This window comes from Camelus ferus, chromosome 31, assembly GCF_009834535.1.
Source record: "Camelus ferus isolate YT-003-E chromosome 31, BCGSAC_Cfer_1.0, whole genome shotgun sequence".
Taxonomy (NCBI): Eukaryota; Metazoa; Chordata; class Mammalia; order Artiodactyla; family Camelidae; genus Camelus; species Camelus ferus.
The window spans coordinates 18,093,012-18,120,734 of NC_045726.1; the positions used below are offsets into that span (position 1 = coordinate 18,093,012).

The 27,723-nt window shown below is 48.6% G+C and overlaps 1 long non-coding RNA gene across 1 annotated transcript; it reads right to left on the bottom strand.

Annotated features, from left to right (window-relative positions):
- Positions 1-282: 282 nt before the first annotated feature.
- Positions 283-27,451, bottom strand: LOC116660721. Its single transcript, XR_004316319.1, has 3 exons — positions 27,101-27,451; positions 5,921-6,079; positions 283-553 (listed from the first exon to the last, which is right to left on the bottom strand). It is a non-coding gene; the product is annotated as an uncharacterized LOC116660721 (long non-coding RNA).
- Between the last annotated feature and the right edge of the window lie 272 nt (positions 27,452-27,723).

Genomic DNA, 27,723 nt, shown 5'->3' on the forward strand with positions numbered 1-27,723 from the left:
AGGGGCTGACTGCATGGTCACTCCACCGCTCACCCAACGCAGGGGGAAGGGGGAGCTTTTGCAGACTTCATGGATATTGGAGACAAAGACCAGTCTAGCACCTTCTTGATTATTTCTTAAATCCCATGAAGGTTTCAACAAGGATTCTCTCCACCCTGACTTGTATGACTTATTTAGGAATTCTCCCCTTAACTCAAGAGGTGTGATATTTGGAGAGCGTGTCCCATGATTTTGGTCTGAATATACACCCGTACAATTTCAAACAGCAGCACTAACTCAAAATTTTAGGAGCATGTTGGGAAGCATTTATTTATACCCTGATGCCCACAGGTATATTTGAACTCGCCGAGGCAGGGACAGGAGGAAAGGCAGGGTGGGGCACACAGAGGACCCAGCCACAATCTGCCCAGAGACCTCCATGGCCACCACCCTCAGCTTAGCCTGGGTGGCTCCAAGGATCAAGTCCAGTTGGCAGACAAGACTTCTCAGGTGGTGACCCTGCCACTCGAGCAGGACTTAGATGCAGGGACCGAATGGCCTGGGTGTCCGGGAACTGCAGAAAGGATGGGAGGCAGATTTTAAAGTGCACGTTCTGGGTCAAGTTTGTGAAAACAGGGAGGGGCTCCAGGAACAGCTGAGCAGTTCGCCTCACATGCAAGGCTTCAGCCTCCATGTGTTCTCTTTTTATTTGAGGTATAGTCAGTTCCCAATGGTGCATCAGTTTCTGGCGCACAGTGCAAGGCCTCAGTCCCACATATACACACACATACTCATCTTCATATTCTTTTTCATTATAGGTGACTACAGGCTGTTGAATATAGTTCCCTGTGCTCTATGGAAGAAATGTTGTCTATTTTATATATAGTAGTTAGTACCTGCAAATCTCAAACTCCCAATTTACCCCTTCCCACCCGCTTTCCCCTTGGTAACCATAAGTTTGTTTTCTATGTCTGTAAATCTGTTTCTATTTTGTAAATAAGTTTATTTGTGTCCTTTTTTTTAGATTCCACATATAAGTGATATTATATGGGATTTTTCTTTCTCTGTCTGGCTTACTTCACTTAGAATGATGATCTGCTGATCCATCCATGTTGCTGCAAATGGCATTATTTTATTGTTTTTTATGGCTGAGTAGTATTCCATTGTATAAATTTACCACAGCGTCTTTATCCAGTCATCTGTCAGTGGACATTTAGGTTGTTTCCATGTCTTGGCTGTTGTAAATAGTGCTGCTAGGAACATTGGGGTGCATGTACCTTTTCAAATTAGAGTTCCTTTTAGATATATGCCCGGGAGTGGGATTGCTGGATCATATGGTAGGGCTATTGTTAGTTTTTTAGGGAATCTCCCTACAGTTTTCCACAATGGCCGCAACAAACTACATTCTCACCAACAGTGCAGGAGGGCTCCCTGCCCTGCACACCCTCTTAACACTCAACAGTGACAAGCAGAAAGCATTCCCACTAAAATCTAGAACAAGACAAGGATGCCCACTCTTACTGCCTCTGTTCAGCATAGTGTTGGAGGTCCTAGCCTTAACAACTAGACAAGAAAAAGGAACAAAAGGGATCCAAACTGGAAGAGAAGGGGTAAAATTGTCATTATATGCAGACGACATGATACTATGTACAGAAAACCTTAAAGGCTCCACACAAAACTACTTCAGCCGATGAAAGAATTCAGCAAGGCAGCAGGATACAAGATTAACACACAGAAATTAGTTTTATTTCTTTACATTAACAATGAAATATCAGGAAAGGAAAGGAAAGAAACATTCCCTTTTAGAATCACATCCAAAACAAAAAATACTCAGGAACAAACTTGACCAAGGAGGTGAAGGACTCGTATGGTGAGAACTACAGGACATTGATTAAGGAAATTAAAGATGATTTAAAGAAATGGAAAGATATCCCATGCTCTTGGATTGGAAGAATTAATATTGTTAAAAGGGCCACACTGCCCAGAGCAATCTACAGATTTAATGCGTTCTTAATTCGAGCCCCTGCCCCAGCAGCAAGGTCGTCCTGCCCCTGAGGGGCCACGGACAGCTGCCAGCCAAGGGCGCAGCCTCCCAGTCCGCCCATGAACCGAGGCCAGAGCAGGTGGGTGAGCGGCAGGGTCCCAGGGCTTCCCCTCCTCTGTAGGGCAGCACCTGGACCTCCTGTTCCATCAACTGTGAATCCCATCACATCCCCCTAAAATGTTCACACTTGTTCACCTGAATCCGACTGGCATAGACTCTCCCTGAGCCGAGAAGGTCCTCTTGTGATGGTGTTTCCTTTTTTGATGCCATTTACGGCGCCGGTAACAGAATTGATGACAGCAGCAGAGCACGTCTGTATCGGGTGCTGTGCTGGCGTTTCTATTTCCATACTCTCACTGTGTTTTCATAACAGCCCGGTGAGGTGGTACTCCTACCATTGCCGTTGCCAGCTGATGGGGAAAGGGACACTCACAGAGCTGTGTGACATGCCTGAGGTCCCAGGACTTGGTCAGGACTGGACCCGGCATTCTAGCCCCAGGGCCCATCTTCTCTCTCTTTTTTTTTTTTTTTTTTTTTTTAGTTGAGAGATAATTGACTTACAGCACTGTGTAAGGTGGAGGTGCACAATGTGTTGGTTTGATACGTTTTGCAATATGATTACTGTAGTATCATTGGCTACCACCTCTGTCTTCTCACATAATTACCATCTCTTTGTGTGTGCTGAGAACAGTCAGGGTCTAGTCTCTTAGGAACTCTGACGTTTATAAAGAAAGCCCACCCTCTTAACTACCTTGGAGTGTTACCAAAATCTTGCAGTTGGAAGAACTCTTGTTTGAACGCACACAAGAAGTGTGACAAGCCAGGTTATCGTTTGTTCGTTCATCAAAAGGTGTGAGACGCTGGTTAGACAAGTGTGTCAAGGAGCGTAAGGGTTGTGGTTTTGTCACAAGCAGGCCTAACACTATGGGGCTTGAAAGTTGGGGGTTCATTTCTCTGTCCCACCAGTTCCCAGGCGAGCAGGCCAGTGGGACCAGGTTCGTCCTGGGTCGTTTTCCACCATCGCCTGCAGTGGTGGCACCCAAAGTGGCCGGCGTGAAGCTCGATGAGGAATTTGTACCAGGATGTGAACCAGCACCTTGCTTCCTTCGAGAAAGTCTCGTTTTACAACGAAAGCGTTTCCTGATCGATGTAGTTGATCTGCATTCTGGCTCTGTCAGCGTCTCTCCTCGTGGATGTAGCCGTTAGGGACCAGTCCACAAAGTGTGGGCCCCAGAGCACCCCATCCACCTGGGGTTGCCACGCCCTCTGCCTGAGGTCCCACATCACTTCTGCTCCCGCATTCAGTTGGTGCAAACTAAGCCACCTGTCCACACCTCACCACAAGGCTGTGAGCAACGTGGCCGTGTGCTGGGCCAAAAGGGGTCAGCCGGCCCGACGGGTCGGTGTCCAGGAGCAGGAAAATCCTGAGAGTCCCTGCGTCTCTTATCTGCTCCTTTCTGCACATCGGCACGTGGCTCCCCACGGCAGGGGGTGCTGTGGGGGACGTTCCTATTCTGCTGTCCTTCTAGTCACGTAGGAAGATCACACCCCCTGCTACCTGGAAGTTAGGACCCTAAATCCGGCAAGTGGTGTCCTTGTAAGAAGAGGGAACTTTGGACACAGACACACAGAGGAGAAGGCCACGTGAAGATGGAGGAGAGACTGGAGTCATACAGATGCCAGCCAAGGAAGACCAAGGATGGCTGGGAGCACCAGAGGCTGGAAAAGATTCTGCGCTGAGCCCCCAAAGAAGGAAGCAGCCCTGCCGACGCCCTCATTTCAGACTCTTGCCTCTGGAACTGTGAGAGGGTAGATCCCCATTGTTCAAGCCCCCCGGTCTGTGTACCTCACTACAGCAGCCCCAGCAAATCACACAGTCCCTAAAGGAATTCATGAGGTTTTAAAACATGTCTCAAAATTCTAGACAAAAATGGAGCCCTGACCCCTCAGCTCAAACACGTGACCTGCATCGGAGGAGCAGAACACAGCGGAAGTGATGGCACACGTCTTCTGAGGTCAGGTACTAAGAGGTGACAGCCTGGCTCTCCTGAAGGCTCACCCTGGGACACCAGTCACCATGCTCTGAGGGAGCCCAGGCCACATAGGGAGGCCACATATTCTGGCCCACAACACCAGCAGAAGTTCCAGCCGAGAGCCTCCAGAAGTGGGGAGGGGGGTGTGGAGATGACCGAGCCACTGTGATCGCCACCCTGTGAGGAGCCCTGAGAGGGGACACCCAACTCGGCCAAGCAGCCCCAGACCCACAGGGGTGGTGAGCAGGACGTTGTTGTTGCTTCACTGCACTTGGCTTAGGGACATTTGTTACGCAGCAGTGCAGAACTGATGGGGGATTTACCACTGAGAAGATACAGGAAAGACCACAGAATCTCGACCATGACAGGTGCATGGGGGGTATCACTGGCTATGCAGAAAAGCCCAGACTGGAGGAGAGGAGGGCCTGCCAGACACCATTCAATGTGCAGAAACACAATCCAAAGACAGACTCCAGTTCTCAGAAACCTAATGCACCTAAATGCAAAGGAAGGAAATGCTCTCCCAGTGGCCCCAGGAACGTGGAAGCTTCCTCTTTCACAAGGGGTCAGGAGTAAGAAAGGGCCTGCTGGGGGTCCCTGCCTCTGTCACACCAAGGCCAGGCTGGACCAGGAGATGGGGATGTCAGCCCCGCATCCCACCTCCCAGGGCAGCCCGCTGCTTCTCCAGCTACATTTGGAAGTGGGGGGAGCATACAGACCATTCATTCTCCAAGGGCCTGCACTGTGGCAGGTCTGAGCTGTGCGCTTCCGGGGCAGAGGCAAGGCGTCCATGCACAAATGCAGCACGACGCCCTGGGTGAGCTGCAGCCCCAGCCGTCCTGGGGGCCGGCTCCCCCGTGGGCTCCATCCAAGCAGAGTGTCCTACGAGGGTCTGCAGCAGCCCTCAGGCCTGGGGACATTTAAGTGCAGGGAGTACAAGGTAGAGATACTCATTTTTTATTTGCCTCCGGAGATACTTCCTGGCGGCTTACAAATAAACACAACTCTGTGCTGCCTGAAACCAAACCACAGTGAGAAACTTGAGGCAAAGGAAAGCAAAGAAGACGGGCGAGGGGGGCGGTGGCAGCTTGGTGTCAAAGGACAGAAAGAGGCCAGGTCCTGCTGCAAAAGCAAAACACGCAGGCAGCCTCTCCTGCGCACTTACGTGCCAAGTTGTGATCTGTCACCAGAGATAGAGACAGAGAGACAGAGCGAGAGAAAAGAACAGACAGACAGACTCCGAGAAAGCAGCCCTAACCCTCGGCCGGCCCCCTTCCCCGGGACCTCAGAAACCCGTTCAAGGTAAATTCTACAACAAAAAAAAAAGAGAAAGAGAGAGAAAGAAATGAACTTATATAGGAAACAGAAACAGACTCACAGACATAGAATACAGACTTGTGGTTGCCAGAGGGGAGTGGGGTGGGACAGACCAGGAGTTCAAATTTTGTAGATACTGACAGGCATATATAAAATAGATAAACAAGTTTATACTGTACAGCAAGGGGAAATGCATTCAAGATCTTGTAGTAGCTCACGGTGATGAAGAATGTGGAAATGAATGTATGCGTACCCCTGTGCGACATTGCACTGTGCACCAGAGACTGACAAAGCATTGGAAGCTGGCCATACCTCAATTAAAAAGTAAAATAAATAAATAAATAAAGATACTGAACAGGGACTGTCCTCTGAGAGAGGCCAGCTTGAAAGGTAGATTTGGTTCCATCATTTTTTTTCCCCAAAAAAAGAATCAATCAGAAGCCCTGATTTTCAGGCGGTGTGGTATGGAATCCCTAACGCGCACAGTAAATGTCACCCAAAAATAGCCAAATAGAGAAGCAAAAATGACAATGACGCTGCTCATCACCTTGAGCTGGAGGCTTCCGTTAAAACGTCCTTCTGCTCTGGATCAGCAAGCACCAAGACTAGTGTGAGACGGTCCAGGCCCATCTTATTGCAGATCCGGTTCACGGCAGGGGTCCGGGGAACGACCACCGCTTCAGTCGTGATTGTAAGGAGCATCATTCTAAAAATCGATGTACTGAATTTAAAGTGCATCTTCTGTCCACTGTCACCTCTTTTATTCATCATTGGAGGCTGTTTGGTTTTCTGGGGCCGCTGTGAAAAATTACCACACACTCGGTGCCTTAAAACCCTATGTATTTATTATCTGACAGTTCTGTAGGGCAGAAGTCTGACACGGATCTCATCAGGCTAAAGCCAAAGTGCGGGCAGGGCTGGCTCCTTCTGGAGGCTCTCGGGGGGAATCTGTTTCCTTGCCTTTTCCAGCTTCTAGAAGCTGTGGGCATTTCTCAGCTCGCGGCCCCTTCCTCCAGCTTCAAAGCCAGCAACCACGGCTGAATCCTTCTCACTCATCACTCTGACCCCCTCCTCACCAACCTCTTCCCTCATCAGGGCCCCTGGTGGTTACACGGGGTCCACCGAATAGTCTAGAACAATCTCTTGAAGTCACTGATTAGCAACCTTAATTCCATCCCCAAACTTCAGTGCCCTTGGCCATGTCTGCTAACTTGTTCACAGAGTTAAATGTCACCATGTACCCGTCCTCGGAGGGCCACTGTTCTGTCTACCACAAGGGTCCTGCGAGGAGAATAAATAAAAGGCTTAGAGTTCAGAAAGGAAGAGATAAAACCAGCGTTATCCACAGAGACATGATAATCTGTGCAGAGAGATCTAAGGAATCTATGAAAAGCTGCTAAAACTAGCAAATGAATGTAACAAGACTGTAGAACACAAGGTCCACACACAAAGGTCCATTGTATGTTCATACACTAGAGTCACAAAGTGATTTGGAATTTTCTATGTGTTAGAAATGAGGTGAAAATCGGCAAATGGAAGTTTTTAAAATTCCATTTACAAGGATATCAAAGAATATGAGACACTTATTTCAGATGCACTTATACAAAATTTATGTAATTTTGTTATTAAATCAAACAAGAGGTGTACAAACTATTAAACAACCTTGAGAAAAATTACATAAAATCCAAATAAATGGAAAGATATATCATTCTTATGACTCTGCATCATTATACTGTCAATTCTTCCGGAATTGGTGGATAGATTTGGTACTGCCCCAAACCAAACCTCACGAGACCTTTTTTTTTTAAAGAAACTGAGGAGCTAGTTATAAAATGTATGTAGAAACACAAAGGGCTTAGAACGGCCAAGACAGTTTTAAAAAAGAAGAGCAGGGTTTAGGACCACACTCCTGATTCTAAGAGGCACTATAAATCAACAGTCATCCAGGCAATGTGATATCAAGGCTTAGGGGAAACAGGCTTATAGATCAGAAGAGGGAAAATGGTGAGCTCAGAAACAGACCCACTCATATAGAATCAATTAATTTTTGAGAAAGTTGCCAAGGTAATTCAAGGGAGAAATGATAATCTTTTCAACAAATAGTGCTGAAAAATTGGCTATCCCCACGCAGAAACAAAACAAAACAAAAGAGTTAAACTCAACTCCGAGCTCACACTATTTAGAAAGACTCATTTGAAATGGCTTGTAGCTCTAAACATAAAAGCTAAACTTATGAAACTTTTAGAAGAAAACATAGGAGAAAAGCCTGGCCACCTGGAGTTGGGCAAAGATTTCTTAAGTTGAATCCCAAAGCATGAACCATATATTTTAAAAATTAGTAAATTGGACTTCATGAAAATTAATAATATTTGCTCTGGTATAAGCCAAATGAAAAGGCATAGACTGTGAGAAAGTATTTGCAGAACATATAAAGGATTTCTATCCAGAATATATAAAGAGCATTACAACTCAATAATGAGATAACCTAAATTTCTGATAACCCAATTTTTTAAAAGAAGCAAAAGTTTGGATATTCATTAAAGAAGTTATCAGATGCTCAACATCATTAGGGTGCAGCCTTTATGGAAAACAGTATGGAGATTCCTCTAAAGACTAAAAATAAACTTACCGTATGATCCAGGAATCCCACTTCTGGGCATATATCTGGAGGGAACTCTTATTCAAAAAGATACATGCACCCCAAAGTTCATAGCAGCACTATATACAATAGCCAAGACATGGAAACAACCTAAATGTCCATCAACAGATGACTGGATAAAGAAGTTGTGGTATATTTATACAATGGAATACTACTCAGCCATGAAAAAGAATAAAATAATGCCATTTGCAGCAACATGGATGGACCTGGAGATCGTCATTCTAAGTGAAGTAAGCCAGAAAGAGAAAAGAAAAATACCATATGAGATCACTTGTATGTGGAATCTAAAAAAAAGAAAAGAAAAAAAGGAAAAGGAGGACAGTAATGAACTCATCTACAAAACAGAAACAGACTCACAGACATAGTAAATAATCTTATGGTTACCAGGAAAAAGGAGGTGGGAAGGGATAAATTTGGGAGTTTGAGATTTATAAAGTTAACCACTATATAAAAAATAAATTAAAAAACAAATTTCTTCTGTATGGCACAGAGAACTATATTCAGTATCTTATAACAACCTTTAATGAAAAAGAATATGAAAATGAATATATGTATGTGTAAGCATGACTGGGACACTGCTGTACACCAGAAATTGACACAGTATAACTGACTATACTTCAATAAAAATTTTTTATTAAAAAAAAAATCATTAGACTTTGGGGAAATGCAAAGTAAAACCACAATGAAATACAACTACACACCATCAGAATTTTAAAGACTGATAATATCAAGTGTTGGTGAAGATGTGGAGAGAGATTGGAATTCTCTTGAACTCCTGCCAAGAATGTAAAATTCAGCCGCTTCAGAAAAAGTTTAGAAAGCAACATCTTACAAAGTTAAACGTATACTAACCATTTGACTCAGCAATTTCACTGCCATGTGTTCATTCGTGAAAGGTGAAAATATACGTCAACGCAAAGACTTGCACCTGAAAGTTTATAGCAGTTAAAGTCATAATATACATCAGCTGGTGAATGGATAAACAAACTGTCGTGTATCTGCACAATAAAATGCTCTTCCCCAATAAAAAGGAACCAGTGACAGAATCACCTGACAACATGGATGGATTCTAAAGGCATGATGCTGCAGGAAAGAAGCCAGACCTACCACTGATCACACTCGGAGCGATGCCACGTGCACGCATACAGAAAAGTCAACCGCAGGCAAAAGCAGGTCGGTGGTTTCCTGGGGCTGGTCAGGGATGGGTGCTGACTCCAAAAACGTGTGTGGGAGCTTATCAGGGCGCTGGGAATGTTCTACACAAGGACCGCGAGGTGGTTACAAGGCTCCACGTGTTTGTTAGAACCCTGGATTGCAGGCTTAAAATGGTAAATTTCATTGTGTGTAAATTTTACCCTCCATAAAACTGACCAAATAAAGGGGATAAATAGGTTTTTACTTTAAAAAAAATCTTACTTTCGAGTCATTTTAGAGAAAATTAAAAGGACGGCACTCATTTGAGGGTCATGTTAAATTGAACGTTTTAAACTTCAACAACACATCAGAGGTTTAATGCCAGGGCATCAAAAAGTTGGGGGCACAGCACCATCTAGTGGTCAAACTGTGCATTTAAAATATAATCTGTTGAAAGATAATGAATGCTATACATTGACATGAAAAGACCCAGTTAAAAAATGTTTCACTTAATGCCCCAAAGTAATTTTATACCATTTAATACCTACTAGTTATAAAGAGTTGAGAAATCTAAAAATCTAACTTTGAGTGGCAAACAATATCATGCTTTAGAGAGACATTTTCTCCTTAACTAAAAACAAAACAAAATTGCACACTATCACTAGTATTCAGCATTTTTCTGGGCGTCTCAGCCAATACAGAAGGTTAAAAAGATGAATAAAACAGGAACAAGATGTACAATTATTTAAAAGGAGAAAAATGGAAGTATCACCATTGGAAGACAATGAAACAATGTACTGAAAACTAAGAGAATCTTATTAAAGTTCTTATAACACAGGTATGAGAATAAAGAACAAAAAATTCATATCTTTTCTATAACACAACAATCACAGAATATAATTTATCACAAGGAAAGAGTCCATTAATAGCAGCAGGGAAGCAGCAACAAAAATAAATAAATTACCTACAGATAATCCTAAGAGCCATGTATTGTGACTAAGGAAGAAAATCATCAAAATTTATAGAATGGAGTATATATGGTGAGACACATATTATTTCTTTTTTTAGACTTATGGATTTCCTAAATTTATGTAATTAATTTGTTTATTTTTGTCTTCACTTATATATAATGAGTCTTTTTTTATTTTATTTTATTGCGTTTTACTCAGTTTACAATGCTGTGTCAGTTTCCAGTGTAGAGCACAATCATGTATTACTTCTTGATGGAGAGACTGAAGAGAATGTACGTGTCCCTTCTCCTCAATTCATCTTGTATGTTTGATGGAACTTTAGCCAAGATCATTACAGTATGTAACTGAAGTTAATCCAAATATGTATGTATTTAACCTACACACATATGTATGTAGCCATAAACAACGACTACGTTGTAGTGCATGCGTTTTTTTTTTTTTTTTTACTTTGTACATTTGGCATCATATAGAATGCGACTTTTTGCAACTTGCCTTCTTGAGCACAAAATTACCTCTTCGAGGTGCATTCGTGTCCTTGCGTGTCACAGGCAGGTGCCCCAGCTGCTCATGCTCCTGCGGATGGACACGCACATCACTTCTCTTCTAGGATTACGTCTTCCGGACGGTGCCGCTCTCCCCCGTCTCCTGGTGGCTCCTGCACGCATCTGAGAGCAGACTTGCCTGGTCACAGGCGTGTGTCCATTCAGCCTCACAGCGACGAGAACTGCCCTCCAAAGGGTCAGTGCCCCCCCCACACACACACAACTGGGGAATTATCCCGTCTTTACAGCCCAGGTGTGCTCTAGGGACTGAACTGTGCCCCCCAAGCTCACATGTTTGAAGCCCTAACCCCACAGAATGGTGTTTGTGGTGGGGCCTTTGGGAGGCGATCAGAGGACATCATGAGGATGGGGTCCCCTGATGGGGTTAGTGCCCTTATGCGAGGGGACACCAGGCAGCTTACTTCCCCTTCCCTCTCCACATGGGGACACAGCGAGGAGGCAGCCACCTGCAGCCTGGGCCAGGGCTCCCACCAGACCTGAATCTGCCGACTCCCTGATCTGACTTCCGGCGTCCAGGACAGTGAGACAATACATTTCTGTCGTTTAAGCCACTCGGAATTTCTTGACAGCAGCCTGAGAAGACTAATACAATATACCTCAACTGTGAGACTCTGTACTTTGTTGGTAATGACTAAAATTTTATTGCCTTAATTAATAAATTTTTCCCACATTTATTTTCTTATTTCAGTCAGATACGTAGTTTGCAAAAAGTTGATTCTGTAAATTTTGGATTGCAATGATATGCCCATATCAATATTATTATTTTTTTAAATTCCATTAAATACATCATGTCTGGAAATGTTCAATTATGTTTATGCAGTAAAAAAAATTGCAGATTTTGATGATTTTTTTCATAGCATTATTAATATCCCCCATAAGTTTTATCCCCAAGACTCTATGTCAAGTGTTTTATTTTATTGTATGTAACCAATTCAAAATGTTCTTTTGTGTTTTCACATTGATAATTACACATTTTTTACTTTGAACCATGAACGTACCAGTGTATTACTGCCAATGCTGATAAAAATGTCTTTGATAATTTTAACTTTTAATGACTTTCAAGTAATATTTACATCCAACACTTATGACATTAACAGCAAAAATAAGCCACTCATTTTTCTTGAAATTAGCAAGTATTTCAGGCTAGGAAAAGATATTTGTTTCATTGTAAAATATCATAGGTTATCCATTTTTCTATTTTTATTGAACTGTAGTCAGTTTACAATGTTTTGTCAATTTCTGGTGTACAGCACATGCTTCAGTCACATATGAACATACATATATTCATTTTCAAACTTTTTCACCATAAGTTACTACAAGATGTTGAATATAGTTCCCCGTGCTGTACAATATGAACCTGTTTATTTTATATATAGTAGTTAGTATCTGCAAATCTCAAACTCCCAATTTATCTTTTCCCACCCCCTTACCCACCAGTAACCATAAGTTTGTTTGCTATGTCTGTGAGTCTGTTTCTGTTTTGTAAATAAGTTTGTTTGTCTTTTTTTTTAGATTGCACGTATGAGTGACATCATATGGCATTTTTCTTTCTCTTTCTGGCTTACTTCACTTAGAATGACAATCTCCAGGTCCATCCATGTTGCTGCAAATGGCATTATTTTATTCTTTTTATGGCTGAATAGTATTCCATTGTATAAATATACCACATCTTCTTTATCCAGTCATCTGTTGATGGACATTTAGGTTGTTTCCATGTCTTGGCTGTTGTAAATAGTGCTGCTGTGAACACTGGGGTACATGTATCTTTTTGAATTAAGGTTCCCTCTAGATAAATGCCTAGGAGTGGGATGACTGGGTCATAGGGTAAGTCTATTTTTAGTCTTTAGAGGAATCTCCATAATGTTTTCCATAAGGGCTGCCCCAAACTTCATCCCCACCAGCAATGTAGGAGGGCTTCCTTTTCTCCACAGCCTCTCCAGCACTTTTCCTTTGTGGACTTCTGAACGATGGCCATTCTGACTGGTGTGAGATTATACCTCATTGTAGTTTTGATTTGCATTTGTCTGATAATTAGCAATATTGGGCCCTTTTTTTCCATGTGCCTTTTGGCACAAATTCACTCCAAACCCTTCACCAGAAATACGAATCTCTTCTCAATGCATCCAGAAACATCAGGTACTCCACTAGTTGCATTTTTTTCCCCTTAGGAAGAGTCCTTCTCAGAACCCCCTCCTGTGGCTCCCTCAGGACTCTGCTCTGCAGTGTCAGCCCTCAGGTCACCCCAGATAACATCACCGGGGACATTCCTTGACCTCCCTCTTACTCCCTGGACCTCCTGTCCTCCTCTTTCTTGATTTGTTCCTTCATTTTGATGGAACGCACCCTCTAGCAGCTTTCTGAGAAAGGCTACCTACCGAGCAAGCTCCTCAAAACTTCTCAGGACTGAAACGTCGTTCTCCCCGCTCCTCCTGACCCCCGGCCCCCCTGGGTCTAGGCTCGCAGCTGGACAGTGTCCCCAGCAACCTCAGGAAGACATCCCTTCACAGGCCTGTGAGCCCCCGCAGTGCAGGGACCTGGGCCCCTTTTTTCCCGCTGTAGGACGTCAGGACCGTTCCGGATCAGTGTCTGTGTTCTGACGTTCCATGTCTTGTGCTCTGGGGCCAGGGGGCTCTTTCTTCCTCCGTTTGGCAGATGTTTGCAGTGGGTCCCTTCAGACTGGAAACCCAAGTCCTTCTGTTCTAGGAATTTTTTTAAAGTGATTTCTTTGATAAATTCCTCTGTTCTCTCTCCCCTCCACTGGAGGGTTCCTTTCTTCAGATGTCAGATCTGGAGTATTCCTCTCATGTTCTTTCCTTTTCTCTCCTACCTTCCGCCTCGTTTTCAAGTCTGCTTTCTTGGAAGGATCCCCTAGCCGCCTTCCATCACCTCCACTAAAACTTCCCACTTCAGTATTCCTGTTTTTTGAGTTTCCAAGATCTGTTTTTATTCTATGAACATTCCTTTTAGGTTTTTACCTGTTTCGGTTTCTTAGGAGCAATTTCTTCCTTTATTTCGTTAAGAATACAAACCATAGTCCTTCGGAAATTTTGGATTTATATCTATATTGTTTGTCTCAGCTCCTCCCCCACCCCAACCACTGCCCTGGGCTTTTTCTATTTACTTTGGTTTCTGTTCTTTTGTTGGAAGCTTTCGGTCTTCAAATGTCTGATTCATGGCAGTGTGACCTTAGAACAAGGAACCAAACACTCATGGCAGAGTCGGGGGGGGGGGGGGTGTTGTGCAAAGCTCCTTGGCCGGTGGGCTTCCCAGCTGTGGCTGCTAGACACCTGGGCTATTTCGTCATCGTTTCTCATGGGCTGGTGGGTTTCTCTGGAGAAGGCCACTGGGTCCCCTGCCTGGAGGGTGTACCCCTGGCTGCCAACGTTCTTGGAGTCACGTGGAGAAAGAGAGCGGGCGAGGTGACATTGGAGGACCAACCCCTTTCAGCAATCCCTGCACCCTGAGTCCAGCCTCCCTCACCTGGTCCTCTGCAGGGAGCGAAGTTCAGACACTTCCGGGGCCAGAAGGGCGGCCACGGGGCAGCGTGGCAGAGGGGCGGGACTTGGGGTTTAAATGGCTTTTCATACAGACTGCCTAACAGCCCTGCTTCCCTCTGCCCTTCTCCTCCTCTGGGGGTGGCGGATGCCTGCGACTCCTGGTCCCTTCTGCACTCCTCTGCATGAATCAGACCTGCTTCTCAGCCGGCTCCACGCTGCGGAGCGAGAATTCAGCTTCCTCTGCCTCCGGGTACCCCGTGTCTGTCTCACCTCCAGCATCCAAGACGCAGTAACCGCCACCTCCCTGCTGGCGTCTGTGTCCCCCTGGGTTCACACCCTCTGTGTGTCCCTTTTCAGTCTTTCTTAACTTGGGGGAGAAAACAGAGGTATAAGTAAGCCCGTCCTCTTGTTTTCATACTTAAAATACCGGGTCATGAAATACTTTGTTTTTCCAGAAATGACAAGATACAACTTGCTCATTTCAAGAAAAACGAATGGCTCCCTTTTGTTGTTTGCGATGCACTTGCTGGATGCAAATGTTAAGACTTGTCTGCTTAACGGTGGAAAGTGTTAAACACTTCTTTTATCAGAACGGGCAGTGAGAAAATTCTGGGTTCAGACAGACGATCCATAATCACCCATGAGAAAACGAACGGGTAATATTCTGAATAAGTCACATATAACAAAGCTTCTGGGGGGAGAGCTCATCAAATAATATGAATAAATCAACTTAACCTGTGAAAAACACCACTACAATTTTTAAAGTTTTGCCCACGTAGTTAAAAAATCATTTGGCATTTCCAGACACGGCACATTTAATAAAACTTAAAAGATAATCTGGATGTGGGCAATCACTGTAATATAAATGTATGGAATCAATTTGTTGCTAAATGCATATCTGACTGAAAAAACAATTTGGGGGGAAATGAGCCACACCACTGCATTCATTTATCGCTGAAAAACATAATAAAAAAAAAAAAAGCTGTAAATCAGCTAACTGGCTTTAACTTTTCTCAGCAAACCGTATATTTACTGCCATATAGCAGGCAAATCTCAGAGAGGCTTAAATAACACGTTTAGAAAATGGAATTGAAATAACCGGAAATGGAAAACAGTATTAGGGGCGGCGGGCTGACCCTGCAGAGGCGTTTGGGTGGCTCTGCCAGCCTCGCAGGGGGTCCCCCTGTGGAAACTGTGAGGCCACGTCGCTAAGCGTCAGAGCAGGAGCGCCGTCTAGAGATGCGAAAGCGCGGCAGAGTGTGTCAGCGCGCCTGGAGGACCAGGATGTGCCAAGCAGAGCAAAGCAACGTGAAATGATCGTCCCCAAGAGGAAAGCTGTCGGGTGGCCTGACTGCACCACACAGAGGTGCACGTGCCGTGTGGTAACAGAAGTGAGAAGCACGTTGAGCCAGAAGCTCTTTCCAGTTGGTGAGGCACGAAAGGGGGCCAGGTGACAGGCTGGAGGTGGATCGAAGGTGGGTGAGAGTCGACGGGCCAAGCCGATTGAATAAACCCGCCGTCCCAAGTGAGCAGTTCGCACTGACGCATCTGGTTATTTCCGAAGGGCAGTATCAGCGCTGAGCCCCGCTGAGTGTCACTGCAGTGGTTCAGCGGAATCCGAGCGAGGTCCAGGCCCCAGATCGACGCTGGGATGTTGAAGATTCTCAGGAGCGTGCCCTCGTCCCCGAGGACCATGAGGGCAGGCAGTGGACCTTAGAAGATCATGGCTTCTTCCATCCTGCAAGGCGCAGACGTGGGACAGCATGACGGCCGGGGCAAACCAAGATGGCACCGCTCATTTCAAAACTACATCCGTGTCCTCTTCTTTCTTTTTGCCTTTTTTTCAGATTCCACGTATGAGCGATCTCATAGGGTATTTTTCTTTCTCTTTGTGGCTTACGTCACTCAGAACGACGATCTCCAGGTCTGTCTACAAAACAGAACCAGACTTGCAGACGTAGTAAACAATCTTAGGTTCAGCAGGGGAAAGAAGGCGGGAAGGGGTAAACTTGGGAGTTGGAGATTTGCAAGTGTTAGTCACTAGATATAAAATTAGATTTTTAAAAATTCTTCTGTACAGCACAGGGAGCTATAGTCAATATCTTGTAATAACCTTTAATAAAAAAAGAACATGGAAACGAATATATGTACATGTATGCATGACGGGGACAGTGTGCTGCGCACCGGAGACTGACACATTGTAACTGACAGTACTTCAGTTTAAAAAACAGAAAGAAAAGGAGTGTATTAGGTCACACTGCCACAGGCAACAGCGGGCCACACGGATGAGAGGCGCCTGTGAGAGCGCCGAGGGCCGGTTGTCGGGGTCTTTATAAGGTCGGGTCACGAGATGCCCGATCGGCTTGTGCACACGTCTCTGGTTGGTTGTAGGTGAGGTAAGAGGTTCAGGATCTGTGAAGGGCAGTGGGGTTTATGACTCTGATAAGGTGGGCAGAAACAAGCCAGCCTGAGCTACTGTGAGATTAGGCATTACCTGGGGCTACTAGTCTGTTAGGGCAAACTCGTCCAGCAAAGAACGTACTTCATCTGCTGAGGGACCACAGGACGACATCTGAGAGTCCGGCGGGGGGGGGGGTCACTGGACTTTGAAGGACACCGTTTGGTCCCACAGTGTGTGTGTGTGCGTGTGTGTGTGTGTGTGCGCGTGCACATGTGTATACGAGAGAAAGCGAATGCGTGAGCACGGGTGTGTTGAGGGGGTGGCGGGGTCAATCCGTGGTCCTGCCGTTGAGATACGCCATCCTCCCTGTCATCTTCAGGACTTACTCCTAGCTGCGCTTTCTGCGTTGAGACGTAATGGGCCCGACACACGTTAAATCAGGACTGAACAACAGCAGAAGGAAACAGGTCACGCAGGCCACAGATACATATCCTGTATTAAGTTATCTGCTTTGGAGAGACAAGAGACCCAGCTACACACGTTGAAAGAAAGGTTAGCAGACCTGGGAACAGTGTAAAACCGTAGGCAATAAAGGATGTGATTTGACTGGAGAGGCGGCATATTTTCCGTCTGTTTACACTTATAATTCATGTTTTAATTCTTTTTAGAAATTTAAATGAGGGTACGTGACCTAAACAAGCAACAACAGGGGAAAGAAACTGTCTTATTAGAGGAAGTCGCGAAAAATACGAGAATTCATCTGGCCTTTAGAGAGTGCGGTCCAGCCACAGTGTGGTTGACCCTTAGCCCGGCCACCTTTCAAGGAGACAAAACAGAATTCAGCGAAGTGGAGATGACCATTTACAAAACTGACAACTGTGACCTTAAAGGATTCTGTCACTACGGCTCACAGGGCATGCGCCGTCTTTTCAAAGCCTGTATCTGGCCCTCGACGCCCTTTGCAAATTGCTCATTAATTCCCTGGAGAGTCCTGCAACGCTGGGAGGGATGGGAGCTACGGTCTGTCGACACGTGAGGCTGATGAACGCAAGGGCTTTAGGGATACCGGATTCGGCAGGAGCTCTGTCACAAGGGGAGGAGAACCCAGGGACGGGCGTGGTCAGCAGGCGACTGAGAAGAGGTACCGGGTACCAGCCTGGATGTGGGTCCCCCTGGGGCCCATCCACACCCCTCCCTTCCCACTGTTTGGTTCTGGGGACCGCAGATCCTTCTCGTGTGTACACTCACGCTTGTGGGGTTCGGTCCCTTGCAACCAAATGGGCCTGGTTTCTACAAAAGATAAAAGGACAGTAAGCGTCCACCTTGCTTCAGCACCGGGTAACTGCACGTGTGAGCCGTGCATCTAATGTCAAATCACAAAACGCTCCATTCACTTACTTGGTTTTGGTGGCTTTTTTGCCGAACGTTGTTTCTCATTTAACACCTTCCCCAAACGACGATGAGCTACATATGCCAATCTTGATATAAGATTTGTAAAAGCTGAATATAAAAACAATCGCACACGCAAAACTCAGCAGAAGATGTTTCACAACTAGCTCTGATTTGAAAGTTGTGGTCGGTGTGAAGGTGTCCAGGAGAAATCACCGCTCCCATGTGAAACAGCACCGTGCTGCTCACCATCGTCTTCCCAAGCGCTCCGTGTTGCACGAGACAGCTAAGCACCATCAAAATGAAGCTTGTCAAAGAAAACCTTAAACTGCTCATAATCCCATCATGGCACCAGCGATGTCTCCCTTCGGTTTCGCACACCCACTTCTCATGCTTGTAACCACAGTGCGCTTCGCTGGAAACACGAGGGCATTCTGCCACGTTTGCACGGCCCCTAAAGCCACCGTCTTTACGTTTCTCGGACGCCCTCGGGCCGCCCCCCTTGTCGAAGCCGCCGGCCAGCTGAGATCGGTCCCCCGTTACAGACGCGCCACAAGGAGCGCCTTCCTGCGTTTATTTTCTTCCCTCGGTCGTTTCCTTGGGACAGCTTCCCAGGCACCACGTTGCTGGGTCAAACACCGCGAACGATCTCCGTGGTTCTAGAGAACGGGCTTCCGGGCTGCCCCGCCGACGGCGGCCCCGCCGTGCGAGAGTGAAAAACTGGAAGGAAGTCAAGCGCCCGCAGCGGGGAAGGAGCCCGACGAGCCCCAGCCAGGTCGCGACGGGACTCCCAGAGCAGCACCGAGGGGACCCTCTCAGTCCGCGCAGACGTGCCCACGAGCAAGTCGAGGTCCTTATTTTGTGGTTTGGTTTTGCTGTTTTTTTAAGAGCAGTCGGGTAAGACCTCTACGCCTGATGACGCCCGTGTGAGCACGTGGCCAGCACGGACTAGGAATCTAGGGAGTAGAGAGTTTGGATTTTGCAGGACACTTTCTGTGTTCGTGCCACATTTCCACACCGATGCATCGCTTCTGAGCGTCCTCTTAACTTTCTGAGAAATTTCGCCAGCCGAGCCTTTTCCGGGAGCCCCACCGCCGCCCACCTGGACAGCCGGCTCCACTCTGCAAGGGGCAGGGGTTCCCTCCATCCCTGCCTCCTCGCGGTCAGCAGCCTGACCAGGACCGCTCGGTGCATGTTTACTCTAATCCCCAAATAGTCCTAAACCTATGTATTTACCTCCAACTGCACTGCACATCCCAGCTCCGGAAACCATCATTTATCCCCCTGGACGACTCTGGGGACACCCCTACTGGTCCTTACGCTGCTCACGTTGGAGCCACAGTGACAGATAACGGGTAACAGACGCAGATCTGATCGTGTCATCTGCCGGCTCTAAACTCCTGATGGCGCGCCATGGCGCCAAAACCGCCCTGTCCAATTAGGCAGCCAAAGTCATATGTGCTCCTTAAATTGTATTTAATTAAAATTAAATGCTCAGCTCCTCAGTCTCACTAGCCACATTTTAAGGGCTCAATAACTCATGGGGCTGGCGTGTTGGAAGCCATGCGACTTGGAACTTCTCTGTCATCTGTAATGTTCTGTAAAAGTTCTGCTGGACGGCGCTGCTTTTAAAGATAAAGCAGAAGCTTTAACTGACCCTTGAGACCCCCACAAGCCTCTCCAATCTCACCACCCCCAGTATTTCCCTGCACTCATCACCCTTCCACCACTCCAATCCTTGGTGTCCCAGAGCCCCTTTCCACCTCAGGGCCTTTGCACGTGCTCTGCTACCCCACCATCTAGCTAATTTCTCTCCTCCCTTTAGAGCTCAGTTTTGGTATCGCTGGCTCAGAGAGTCCCCCGTCTTCCCCGATAAGGTCGAATCCCCTTGCAGGACGATTTCACAGCTCCCTAGTCTTCTCCTCCGAAGCGCTTCTCACCATTGCAACTTAAATAGTGAATCGTATCACTGTCTGATGTTTCCGTCACTCACTGTCTAACGTATCTTTCCCCTACAAGAGTGGGAGTTCCCGGACGCCACAGACAGGGATTCATCTTGTCCCGCACGACACGCAGAACCAGGGCAGGACCCAGCACAGAGCAGGAGCTGAGTAAACATTTATTGAATAAATGAATGAGTTTACAGGCAAATTCAAACACCATGAGCAAGTACTAGAAGTGTTACCAGCTGACCAAGGGCCGCCCCTGGGTTCCAGTTCAGAGAAACTGAAGCTGTGAATTAAATGTTTGGACTATTTAGTGTTCCTCTCGTGTAGCATTTACTCCAAGGACAGGGGAGGGGCCCGGGTAACACATTCCAGATAGAGGACATTTACTGAGCACTGCTCAGGATCTGAAGGCTGTGGGCCAACTCTTCCCCAAAGCCTGCACGCTGAATGGAATTCGACTGCAATCCCAGAGGCCAGAGTCGAGGGCAGGCCAGGCCACAGAGGGCTTTAAGCAGCGCTGCATTCAAAGGGAATGTGAAACAGCACATTTCTCTCTGAGAAGGTTCTGGAAGGACCTTACCCACTGTTACCCATCCTCTGCTTGAGCAGCTCCACTCCTAGGGGTTTGCCCAAGAGAAATGAAAGCATGTAGACAGACAGACACACACACACACAGCTCATAGCAGCTTCGTTCACCGCAGCCCAAAGCTGGGAACAGCCCAGGTGTCCCCCAGCACACAAATGATAAAGTAATTGTGGTGTCTCCCCAAAATGGAATACTACTCAGTAACACAAAGGAATGAACAGGAATGAACTGAAAAATGGCTGCGTTAAGTGAGAGAACCCTTCACGAGAGAACAGGTAGCGTGTGATTCTATTTTATGAAACTCTAGAAAAGGCAAAACCAGGTCACAATGGAAAAGGAATTGGAACAGTGGTTCCTTCTGAGGGGTTGGGGATCCACTGGGAAGGGGCACGAGGGAACTTCGGGGGGTGACGGCGATGGCTCACGTCTCGAAGGGGGAAGACAGGAAGGTCTTTATCCAGGACTATTTCAGCAGGGCTGAGAGCTGGGGCCCAACCCCAATGCAGCAGAGGCGGCTCGGGGGGTTACAGCCAACAGCAGAGGGGGAGTCAGTGGACGGAAAACCACTAAGAGGAGACGTCCAGGGTGGGGGGTTCTGGCTGACCAGCCCAGCAGGCCCCTTGCTGAAAGCAGGCCAGGGTGGTCAGACGTCAAGGTGGGGCATGAGGAGCTTCATCAGTTACCCAGGGAGCTCAGCTTGCAGGGGCCGGGGGACTCTCTCTAAACTTACTTAGCAGGATTCTTGCTAAAATTGGGCTGAAAAAGCCAAGAACAGGGCAGGGCAAGGCCTAAAGAGCACCCAGAGGTGCCTGTCCAAAGTTTGCTCAAGGAGAGAGTCCACCACAGGTCAGCCAGAAGTCCCCTGAGGTCCTGAGAGTCACCGGGTGAGAAGGACAGGACTGCAGGGTCGGAGGGCTCCCCGCGCCCCAAGCAGGACCACTGGCGGGCCTCCTGCCGTCCCTTCTGAGTCCCCTGGTCCCTCAGCGTCCACTGACCTGAGAAGCTGTCTGATGCTCTGCCCTGGCTCTTAGTCAGACCCAACTCCAGGGCATTTTAGCAGAAAGTTCTTTCTCCAGCCTCATCCAGGATGTGGACGTCTGTCTGGCAAACGGGGATGCGTTCAATAAATACGTCAAGGGGGGAGAACTAATTTCCCAAGATGTGTGGACACCATCACGCAGAATTCAGGGGTATCTGGGTGGACCTGCTTCTCGTTTTTCTCCAAGCACCTCCTACGGACATGACAGCTCTCCAAGGAGAACCACCCCCGCCAAGTCCTGGGTCTTCAACAAAAAAAGACGGGTCTGTTTTCAAGTACACACATTTGCCCTACTTTGTCCCTTCAGAGCACTTACGATAGCAGCTCCCACGCCTGCACCTCTTCCTGTTGCTGTGGTTCCCCTTGGCCCTCATCGCCTTCCATCACTTTCCGTAACTCGCTCCTTCGATTCGCGCTCCGTCCCCGTGCCTGTGAGGAGGCGGGACCCGCAGGGCCGCCGTCTGCCTGGTGGACACTCAGGGCTGCCTCCGAAGGCCCAGAAGCCTGTCTGGCACAGGACGTGCCCGCTAAACAGTGTGCTACATGGGTGGCTGCCCAGGGCCAGCTGTCACACTTGCAAGGTTTTCTTTAAACAATTTGGCATTTCTGTGCTCCGTTTCTGCCTTGAGTCAGCCGAACGTACGCTGAAGTGTCTTTAGACATAGCTCCCCTCCCCCCATCTGTGTGGATGTCACTTTTCCTGTGACTTGAGTTCCTTAAAAACAGAAGGTGCTGTTGCCAAATGGCTGGTCAGTTCAGGGGCATCACAGTCCCTGAGTCCAGATTTCCTCATCTGGAGACCCAGGCAGTCACATCTGAGAGCCCGTCCCACACTGAAGGGCTTTGATTCTGGAGAAGAGATGCAGAGAGCGGGGCCGTGGGACGCCTCACCTGGGCCCGTCAGGTGGTGAGAAGCGTTAGAATGTCCTGGGCAGGAAACCAGCGCAGGTGGCCGGCGGCGGCTGGGCCGAGGCAAGGAAGCCAATCGAGGCAGTAACTGCAGAGGACTGGGCTCCCGGGGCGGCAGGGCCGGGAGCTCCTGATTCTCTGTCCAGGGTCAGCGGCACTAGGAAGGCCCCACCGGCCCGCCCCTCCGGATCTGGGAGGCAGGGGCCCCGTGCGGGGTTTGGCTCTCGGTCACGCTGTCAGGAGACTGGTCAGTCTCCAAAGCCCGCAGGCCCAGCTCCCACGCACGTCCCTGTCACACCTTCCCGCGCTTTAAAATACCCCTGTCGTTTCAGAAACACCCTTTACGACTATCATCTTAAGGCGTTGCTTGTAAGTCTCCCTGGCACATTGGAATGCATCGCGAGGCCAGAGCTGCTGGGGTCCCCCCCGAGGTTAGGGGTGTGCTGTCACCTAGGTCTCGCTCGTGAGTGTCAGGAGGACACTGCGGCTCCTTTCTACGCCGCCACTCAAGGCCGAGCGCAGGCCGAGTGCTGTCCTCACTGGAGGAAGAGGGCTGGGGGGGCGCTGGGCTGGTGCACGGCTGACCCCCACCAGGGGCCGAGCTGGGCCGAAACACAGACTCCGCAGGGTCGGGACACGGCACCGGGCCAGCCGCGCCTCCCCGCACCTGGATGACACGCGCCCCTCCACCGGCCTCCTGCTCACCGGCAGGTGGGCTAATGGCCGCCGACCTTCCTCGGGGCTGGCGGTGCAGACTGTGAGCCCGGGACTGCTCTCCCCTTGGCCCCATATGCAAATCCACGCATCCTTCCAGGAGCACCTTCTCCAGCAAGTGGACGCCGGCCATCCCGTGAGTGCGGCTGGCCCCCCTGGGGTATAAGCTCCCTCTGAATTGCACCCATTCTGCAGGTGGCTTGTTTCCTTGGTTCAGGGGTTTTTTTAAATAACATTAACTGAGTGCCTGCCATGTCCCAGATTCTAAACACGTCCGGTGTATTTTCTCATTTAATCTTCTCATTCCTGTGAGAGGGTTCTTATCTTGCACATGGGGAAACTGAGGCCCAGAGAAGCGAGACATATGCCCTGTCCTCCAGGTGTTCAGTCAATAATCAAACCCAAATCAGGACCGGAGGAGGAGACGGACTCTCGGGGTGGGGGCCGCCCTGTGACTGGAGCGGGGGCTCCGGGCCAGTGCTCAGCACACGGGGAGGCAGCTGTGGGCACACCTGGTGGTGCGACAATCTATACAGCAGAACAGAAAACGGCACCAGGAAGCGTAAGCAGGAGCTGAGCAAGTGGAGGGCTGCCCCGCGCTAACGGGCTGAAGCCCTCGGTATTGGAAAAATGCCAGTCCTTTCAAAAGTGATCTATGCATCTCAAAGCCCCGTTTACCCCTTCCCACCACCTCCCCCCACTCCACCAGTGACCGTAAGTTTGTTCTCTATGTCTGTGAGTCTGTTTCTGTTTTGTAAATAAGTTAGTGTCTTTTTTTTTTACTATACTTCAATTTCTCAAAATGTGATCTATAAATTCAGTGTGATTCCAATCAAATATTCAATATTTTTTCACTTTTCCTTTTTTATTGAGGTACAGTCAGTTACAAAGTGTCCATCTCTGGTGTACAGCACCAGTCATGCACATACATACATAAATTTGTTTCTTTTCATTAAAAGTTATTACAAGATATTGAATATAGTTCCCTGTGCTGTACAGAAGAAATTTGGTTTTTCTCTTTTTTTATATATAGTGGTTATCATCTGCAAATCTCAAACTCTCTCAAATAGCCAACGTGTGTGTGTGTGAAACTTGACAAGCTGAATCTAAAATTCATGGAAATAGAGGAGCCATGACACTTGAAGGTGGAAGGACTTCCTCTGCGGGACCTCATTCTACCGAGATTTATTACAAAGGCTCAGAAGGAAGCCAGTGCGACATCAGCTCAAGGACTGAAAGAAAACGGGCCGATGGAAGAGACTAGAAAGCTCAGGGTGACGTCGTACAAACACGACCCTCGGTTTCTGAGGAGGATGGTGCTGCAGCGCAGGGGACGCTCCCAGGGAGCCACGGTGAGACCTGGGACCAAACGTGAGCCGTGGGCTGTGTCCGCCCCAGTCCGGGGCGCGGAGAAGCCCTGCGTAAAAGGCCAGACGGTAGGGGTTTAAGCAGTGATGCCGACCGCCTTCATGGACTTCCGCTCGGCAAGGGCTTCACAAACGGGGCGTGAAAAGCAACAGCCGTCGAGGGAAACACTGAGCGGCCTCGGCTGCACTGCAGTTCAGAACTTTCGTTCGGCAGAGGAGCACATTCAGAAAGCAAAGCAGGCAACGCTGAAGGCGAGCGTTCGGAGACGGCGCTGAGAGGGGAAGGGGAGTAAGGACGTGATTCGCGTGAACGTCGGGGCAGCTGCAGGGCGAACACGGAGGCGGCGAGGGGCAGGGAGGCCTGGGAGGGAGGGGCCCCCGGGGGCAGGCCACGCGCAGCCTCCCCAACTGGCGGGTGTGACACAGAGGCTGGTTTTTAATCGTTAATGATGGCCCGTAAGTTTTCTAAGCTTTTCTGAAGGGTTAGCATTTCACAATAAAAAAAAATGCAAATACATATATAATACGTCTCTATTTTTAAAATCCATCCACTAGGTGGATGAAGCGGGTTATTTTTTGAAATAGATGGTAATGATGTGGGAACTGTATTTTTAAAAGGAAAAAAATCCGTCAGAGTCTGTAAAATTCTCCCTCAGAGAAGCCTAATGTCCCTTTGCGGGAAGAAGGTGCCGTCCCTGCACAACCCCGGGGGGACGCTGAGTGCAGGGCGACTGGACGGAGCTCCGTGCGGAAGCACCTCCCGCCCCACTTACGTCCGTCTGCCTGGCTCCCCCAGGAGCTTTGCAGAAATAAAGATCAGCCTAATTCTTCCAGTCAGGTGGCGCAGAGCGCGGGAGGAGCAGCGCAGAGCAAAAAGCCCCATTCCGCCCTGGAGAGGCCGGTGTTCCCAAGGACGCAGTGCCCGAGCGTGCGCGAGGCCTGCCCAGCGGATGCCGAGAGCCGGCGGTGAGCTGGGGGCACCGGGTCAGCGGGCAGACAGGGCGCCCCGGATCTCCACGTGGACACCGGCCTCCCGGGTCCCGTTTGAACGGCCCAGAGGCTCCTGAAGACAGAGCCAAAGCCGGGGTAAAGGTCACAGAGCAAAGTCCTTGATGAAGAACACACCCCCCTGAATGATTAACGAGGAGAAAAGCCTTGCTCAGGCCCCAGTGTCCCAAAGGACCTTAAGATGAAGGGAGTCTCAAGGACTCGGAGACTTTCCTGGTGCTTTTATCATCTCCAAAGCCCAAAGAAGGAAGCTCGAAAATCACAGCCAACATTTACTTGGCTCTGAATGCGAGATTTGTTTGGGAGTTTGGAAAAGTAAATATTTAATTTTTAAAAACTATTTGCAGGGAAATAAACCTTCATGGGAGTTTCCATAACCTGAGATAAAGATGTATTAAGCAGGGAGGCAGCAGCCTGCGTTCGCCTCACTTTGGAAGGAATTAAAAACATAGCTACTCTTAAAGCACAGCCTGAAAAAGGCTGGCAAACATACCAACTGAAAATATAAAAACGGAACAGAGGCAAATGTTTTAAAAGGCGTGCGGTAACAAGTGGTGGTGAGGAGGCCGAGTCTGACAGGCAGGCAACATGGAGCCGACGTTCTGGAAAACAGCCCGGTGGTTTTCACTTTATCATATGACCCAGTCATCTCACTCCCAGGAGTCCACCCCAGAGGCAGAAAAACGTTCACCCACACAAAGATTTGTACGACAACGGTCGGAGCAGCCTCATTCACAACAGCCAAAAGGTGGAAACACCCAAATGTCCATCAACGGGTGAATGGACAGGTAGAGCCTGGTGTGCTCCTGCGATGGAGGATTCATCCACAGGTGAGATGAGCAGACTGCTGACACAGGCCACGACACAGGTGAACCTCAAAACCATCCTGCTCCGTGGAAGAAGCCAGGTGCCAAAGACGACAGGTGGGAGATGGCGCTGACGTGAAATGCCCAGCAAAGACGGATCCACGGGGACAGAAAGCAGACCCGTGGGTGCCCAGGGGAGCGGCGGCAGCGAGGGCTGACCGCAGACAGGCACGGGGGGTGTTTCGGGAGTGATGGAGACGCTCCAAAGCTGGCCTGGGGGGAGTGGCTGCAGAACCCTACAGATTACCACAATCAACTGCATCATGTGCTTCACGTGGGTGAAGTTTACGGTATGTAAATTAGGCCTCAGGAAAGCTCTTTTTGTAAAAAGGAGCAGAGTAAGCCAATGAGCGAGGAATGGATTGTTCCACAAATCGTGTGAGGACGTTGGCTAAGCAGTCAAGGGGAAGAAAGCAGCTTGCATCTGACCTCTGCTGCAGGCACCGAGAGACGCCTAGCTTTGTATTAGCCAAACCGGGAAAACCATTAGATGGAAAACATGGTTAATAGGTAACGAATTTCAACGCGGCGGTGAGGGGAGCTCGCTAAGTTCAAAATCAATGGAAAAATCCATGAAGGACAAGAAATGCTGTTTGACTGGGAAACAGGTTTAGGCACCTACGCAGACAAAAATACAAGAGACGTCAGAGGACAGAGGACAAACCGGAAACCTACCTTTGCTGCAGACAGGACAGGCTGCGTTCCCCTAATGCTCGAGTACGGGACTCAGCAAGGGAGACACCTGCCCCGGGCGCCCCGCGCGCCCCGGGCCCCACGGTGCGCCTGCTCCGCCCCGCGCGCCCTGCGCTTCCTGCGCAAGCGTTTGTTGAAAACCAGCCTCGCGAGAACACGCTGTCCCGCCCCCGAGGGCTCCGACCACGCCGAGGCTGGGAGCGGGGCGGTGTGTGTGGCACGAGCGGTGAGCCCGCCACGCTGCCCCCTCCCCTCGCCTCCCCCGAAGACCCCCTCCCCCTGGGGACTCAGGGCTCTGCCCCCCCCCCAACATGCAGGCACCACCCCGGGAGGAAGAGCATTTATTTACCCCAAAGAGTGAGGCTCCGAAGCAGTTACTGGTGCTCTGAAATGCGTAACATTCTGTCTAAAGCCGGGGGAAGAGACGGAGGGAGAGATTCAACACCCTGGGGCTTCGCCTGGGATCATAATGTGGGGAGAGGAGCGAGGATTGGAACGTGTGGCTGAGGAAGGCAAGGGCCCTGAGAGGCTGATCGAGGCTGGCGTGAAAACCTACATCGTACCCTCAGGCAGTGTGCAAGGGAGCGTCCACTTCTTTGTTTCCT